This window comes from Dysidea avara, chromosome 2 (genome assembly GCF_963678975.1).
Source record: "Dysidea avara chromosome 2, odDysAvar1.4, whole genome shotgun sequence".
Taxonomy (NCBI): Eukaryota; Metazoa; Porifera; class Demospongiae; order Dictyoceratida; family Dysideidae; genus Dysidea; species Dysidea avara.
Window position 1 is genome coordinate 38,824,652 of NC_089273.1, and position 6,141 is coordinate 38,830,792.

Here is a 6,141-nt window from a genome sequence, read left to right on the forward strand (position 1 = left end):
TTTACATCTTGACGTAAAAAGGCAGGCACTCATGGGAAGATTTTACGTACTTTACACTCACACAAAATGCTGGTAGAAGGTTGGATATCCACTTGAGAGCCTTACTCCTGGGAAGATTTTACGTAACTTTATAGATCACATGATACAAATGTCACGTGATGCAATCTAATCACGTGAGCATTGTTAAACGCGACTGTTAAGCTTCCTTGTTAAACAATAGTGTTGAGATGTGTTCTCTGTGGAGATCAAGATCTACATGGATTTTACTACTGCTCTGCTTTGAAAATCCTCTTTGCTTCGCACAACCCAGTAGCTCTGTGGATGCTGAGCCATTGGCTGCTGGTGTCATTATCAGAATAGCCCTTCTAGTTACTGTAGTGGTTGCAGTATAGCTACTTACATACAATTCCCTTAGTCGTGCGAGGGTAAGCTAGCTACTATTGTATTACTTCAATGCAACTACAGCTAGCTATTTTTAGATTGTACACTACTTTCTGCCTGATCACAGGCGGTGGAGACGGCCAGGGGGACGCTGTTTACAAGAAAAGATCGAGATACTCTAATAGAACAGTCAGGATCTGGATACTCTAATAGAGCAGTCACAGTATTCAGAGAAGCAGTGTAGCAAGTTACTTAGCTACGTATGTGTAGTTATAAATAAGGAGATATAATTAGTGGAGAGCAGCTATTGTCAGCAGGCTGTGACCTTTTTTTTTTTTTTTGTTTTCAATTACAGCTGCCCCCTCACTCTTTGGCCTGCTCCACCACCCCTGCGCCTGATAGAAACATGGCGAATGCTATAGATACAATAAGGGTAAAAAGGTGAGCTTAAGGCTTCTCAGTGGATCAGAGGATCAAATACTGCTTGGACATAGGAGTATGACAAACTTGCACCATCACATGGAAATTTTAATCTGAAACATGGTGGCGACTATTCATAAAAAAATGCTATTCCTATGGCTTTATACAAAGAGAACCTGATTAAAAAATGGCCACTATGCAATTCTGGGTGTATACCAAATCACAACTAAAGGTCATGAATTCACTGCTACAGAAGACAATAAGATTACAATACCTTTAGAGTCAGTGAAACAGTGCCAACCAGAAACAAAGAATAGTGCACTACTTTCAACTTCCTCAGGTAACTCTATAAAAGTAAGAATTGGTAAAGGAACACCATCACCAATGATAGCTAGGTAAATGATGAATGAGAAAGAAAATTGGAAAACGTTGACAAATAAAAGTGAATATCAGTATCCTGGTTGTATAAAACTGCCCAGCTTCATTGTGTTTATCATATAGATGATTACAAAACATTAGAACAATCAGTGGAAAGTGATCCACATTTTATTTGGAATGATATCCAGTTGTCTAAAGGAAAGATAAACAAAGATAGGCTGTTGGAAATGGATGTAGGTGGTAAAAAAGAACATATTTACTATTAATCGGCACCCTGTGGTGGAGTGAAAGTATGCAGTGAGCCTTCATGCAACTATGTTGTTGCAGTGTGAGAAAAAAGATGATGCAAACTGCATCCATCTGCACCACTAAACAATGTGAATGACTGTCCAGTAGAGTTTGCATATTTGTTTCCAGAGAACTCAAATGACAACCATCATTGGATATTTGCACTCGTCAGAAATAAAAAAAGAACTGATGATTAATTTGCATAGTCATGCAATTCATGGGCCAACTAAAATTGCCAAGTGCGTACAGGGAAATATTTCTAGAGCTGTATCACTTAATTCAACACTTAACACCTATTGATATTAGTCAAGGAAAGAGATTAGAATTTGTGCCAGGTGTAGTTGATAAGGCTAGTACACATTTGGGCCAAATAAGGACTGAAGTAAAAAAGGCCAAGCTGACGTCATCTGCAGGGAAAACATTTGACATTTTACAGTTGGAACAGAATCTTGATAAAATTGATGCAGAAGAGATTAAACAGCTAGGTGACACTACTCAAGGATATGTGGTTAAAAAACTATCAAGACCATACCTAATTGCTATCAATGTCTGAGTTTATACGAACAGATATAACATACAATGTAATTATATAAGTACAGAATTTACATATTTGTTTAATGCTGTAGCATTTGACTATCACTTGATGGAATGGGAAGTGGTGGCTAGGGTACATCTTTCCCATCAAAATAGTGATGTGTATGCACTTGCTTTCACCAAAATGTTTAAAAAATGCAAAGTGGATCATCCCAATTTCCAGCCAACTAAAACCCTTTGGGAATAGTGCCAGATTGGTCAGATGCTGGAATAAATGGATTAAAAAGAAGTATTAGAGAAGATTCAGCCATGCAATTACTGAAAGGTTGCAAGGTGCATTGGATTAAATCCTAGCACCATGTATGTGATAGCTAGAGTTGCTCATAGTATGCAAAATAAAAGCAAATATTCAACAAAATTGCTACAGCTACTTATGCACTGCGATGGCCCTAGTGCACTGGAATACTTTAAAGTATTGTGTTCACAATAATCTGCAAAACTTCTACTTAGTGTTATAAAAGATTTGTCACTATTGGAAGAGGTGGAATTTCTGGACAAAACTGCAATTGGACTGCTGCTAAGAAAAGGGTTGAATGGTGGATCAGGCCCCAACACTTAAAAATACTACATAAAGATCGTGCTGACATGGGTATTAATATATTGATACTTGGAAGAGATGTCCATCATCAACCAATGCTGTTGAATGGAAGAATAGAGATTGCAAAACTGCTACTCTACTCCACAATCGTTACTTCCTGCTTTAGTTAATCTATACAAAATGGACAAAGCCATTTGTGCTAAATATGTTGTTGCAAAGCAAGGACATTCAGTGTTCTACAATGACCAAAGTGTTTAAGTGAGGCTAAAAAGCAAGAGACTGCAGCCAAATGAAACAGCAAAGAAAACGCCAACATCAGCAAGAAGCAGAATGCACCGGCCCACCAGATAAGCAAGATTACTTTACCATTACTAAGAAATGGTATCTGTAATAGCTTCGGAAGTGGGCCAATTTATACTTTTACAGGTATTTCATTGTTATAATAGACTTTAGGTAGTAGCTGCTTTTGATTTTGAGTGTGTCTCAGTCCTTGGCCTGATGACTCGATGTGTCTTGATATGCTGTGTTGCTTGATATATTATACTTGCATTGAGTTGCATATTATTATTGTTATTTATCTAATATGTACAGATCTAAATCTTCAGTTTTCAGTAGACCACAGAATATGTTTATGCATGTATATTTCATGCATGGGCTTATAGTGTTCAATATACATACATTTAGTTTGACATGTATCATTTATATAATTACATCAGTTGTATTGGAATATAGCTTGAGTAGTAAGATCAAGAGGGTAATGCTGCATAGGCTAAGCTGAGGTCTCAACCATGAGTACTCTACAGTATCTTTTGTACAGTATCACTAAATGGTACATGGTATATAGTATTAATAATATGATGTCTTCAATGTAAAATGGTAAAGGCAAACACGTTAAATAGTGTAAAGGAAGAAAGGATTTAGTTTTGTTCTTCAAAGTGTTAAATGTTGGGTTGATACATGATGTCTTTCAAAAGAATGCTGTATTTTGTGGAAAATAAACCTCAGTGATCCTCCCATGCAAAATACTTTATAATAGTTGCATGCATGGCTATTATTATTCTAACTTATGGAGGTTTTGAGATTTTTTTGACCAAAAACATCACCCAAAAACCAGCTTCACAATACCTTCATGGTGCCTTGGCAGTATTGGTTATGTATATAGTCAAGCCTAAAAGACTTCAGTGTGACCTGAAACAATCTCAATAGTGTAACCCACCAGCTTATCGGCACCATTTCGTCCAACAATTGTAATTCATTTTTGGAATGATGTATTATATGAACTTCCAGTTTGCACTATTCAATAGAGCACTCTTAGTCTCTTAGTACACCAAATTTTAATATGTCACGTTGGTAATCATCGTGTTGTGAGTGAATTTGCAAAGCGTATCATGCCCCAATTATCGGCATGAGGTACATATTATTGGTACTATGTAATTCAGTGATTGACCAATTATCAGCAGATTTTGCAAATTCATCAGTAGCTCTCTGGTGCTTTTTTGGTTCATTGTGAAAGTTTTGTGGGATATACAGTCCTTAAATAACTCTGTTTCCGGCAAGTTTTCCAGCCGTTCGAGAGATATTCAGTTAAGACGTAAAAGCATACTGGTTTCCAATGCAAAATTATTTTGTGTATCTTCATATATTCCATGGTTTGTATAATTTACAAGAGCCAATAATTGGTACCTGCCAACTTACGTATGCTAGGTTGCTATGATTTTTTTTTCAGTAGAATTGACTAACTGACTGATGCCTTCAATCAAGTAACTTGATAACAGTTAAGGCTACAAGCTTGTACTGTGGTGCTTTTTGGCATACCACAGTAACTACAATGTATGCACACATCATGGATTGTGTCCCATTTGTTTTCGCTGACAGTGCAAAATGTCAGTTTGTAGCACATACGATTCTTCTATGTATGCTGTAGTGTTGTTCCAGTATCAGCTAGTTGTTACAGTTCTAGTTCCAGTTTTAGAACAATAATCTTTATGATTACAGTTTCAGTTCTAAGTCTGGAACCATAAACCTTTAGAATTACAGTTCTAGTTCCAGTTCTGGAACCATGACATTTCGAATCATTCTTCAATTTCTATAACAACACTTATTTTAACTTAAGTACTAGCTAACAAAAACCCATAATGAAATATGCACACAGACACTCATTAATAAGTTATATACTAGTCTTGCCAGATTTAATCGTTTCATGTATGTAGCTAATTATTAGACAAACAACTATATAACACCACTATTTCAAGTACTTTGAGGTAACTAATGAGTCTGAATGGTGGCATGGTACAAAAAAAAGTGACCTGTATAGCTAATTATCAAACACTGAACCGGACATAACAATGTGACTGAGCCATCATTGCGTTTGGCATTCTCTAGCTAATCAGTTGTTTCAAGCAGTATTTTAGCGCATGCCTACATGGTTGTAATACACACAGCTTTTCATAAAGTTATATACTAGTCTACATTGTGTTTTTGTCAGAAAAAAATCTGGTCTTGTATAGAGCATAAAATCTAATTGGAAAAAAACTGTATGGTTATATGACCTATTCCAATTCCAGTATTAGTTCCAGTACTTGATGAAATTTCTTTATAGTTCTAGTTCTAGTTACAGATTTGAAGAAAGCAAAATTATAGTTCTAGTTCCAGTTCCAGTCTTAATTTAAGGAAAGCAAAATTATTGTTTCAGTTCCATAGAACTGGAACTGGAAAAAAGGGCTGGAACTGTAATTATTTTAGTTCCAGTACTGAGAATTGGAACAACACTAGTATGCTGATTATCATGTTTATCTTGAACAAAATAGTCTGTATTTTCCGTAGTGGCCAGATTTACTGCAAAGGTGTTTCTTGTATCTGTAAGGCTGTGTAGGGAATATCTGTTTGCTTTGTGCAACTTAGTTATGTCTTATGCATATTGCTAGTTACGTACATGCAAGTTTCATACGAAACATAGCAGTGCATTGTGGCAGGTGGCTTATCTGTGGACTCATGGGCTGTCATTTTAAATTTACACCAGTAGGCATTCCAGAGAAAGGGCTTCAGCCCAGATCTAGTCACATAATTATGGCATAATTCTCAATATTGTATATGATGCATGTACTGTATATTATTTACATGCATATATTGTATATAGCTCACAGAATGATGTCGGTATCATCTACAACCCGCCTGACTTAGGTTTGATGGGGAAAACCATTAAAACGAAGTTTTCTATAAAAGTAGGAGTGGAAAAGTGGTACAAAGGGACAGTACCTTCATATGATGGAAGAAGTGGGAAGTGTGGCGTATACTTCCTCATGACAAACAGACTGTTTTATTTTACCTGATGATCCTGACATAGATTGCAGTAACTAAGTCAGAAGTGGGGAAGTACTGTATAGTCACTAGTGTATACTGTGACAAACAGACTGTTTTCATGTTATATACCTGATGATCCTGACATAGACATCATTAATATAGCTGCATGCATGCAATGTTTATATTTTCAAAATAATTTCAATATAGTGCAGCCCATTCACATGTGATCATGCTGCATCACA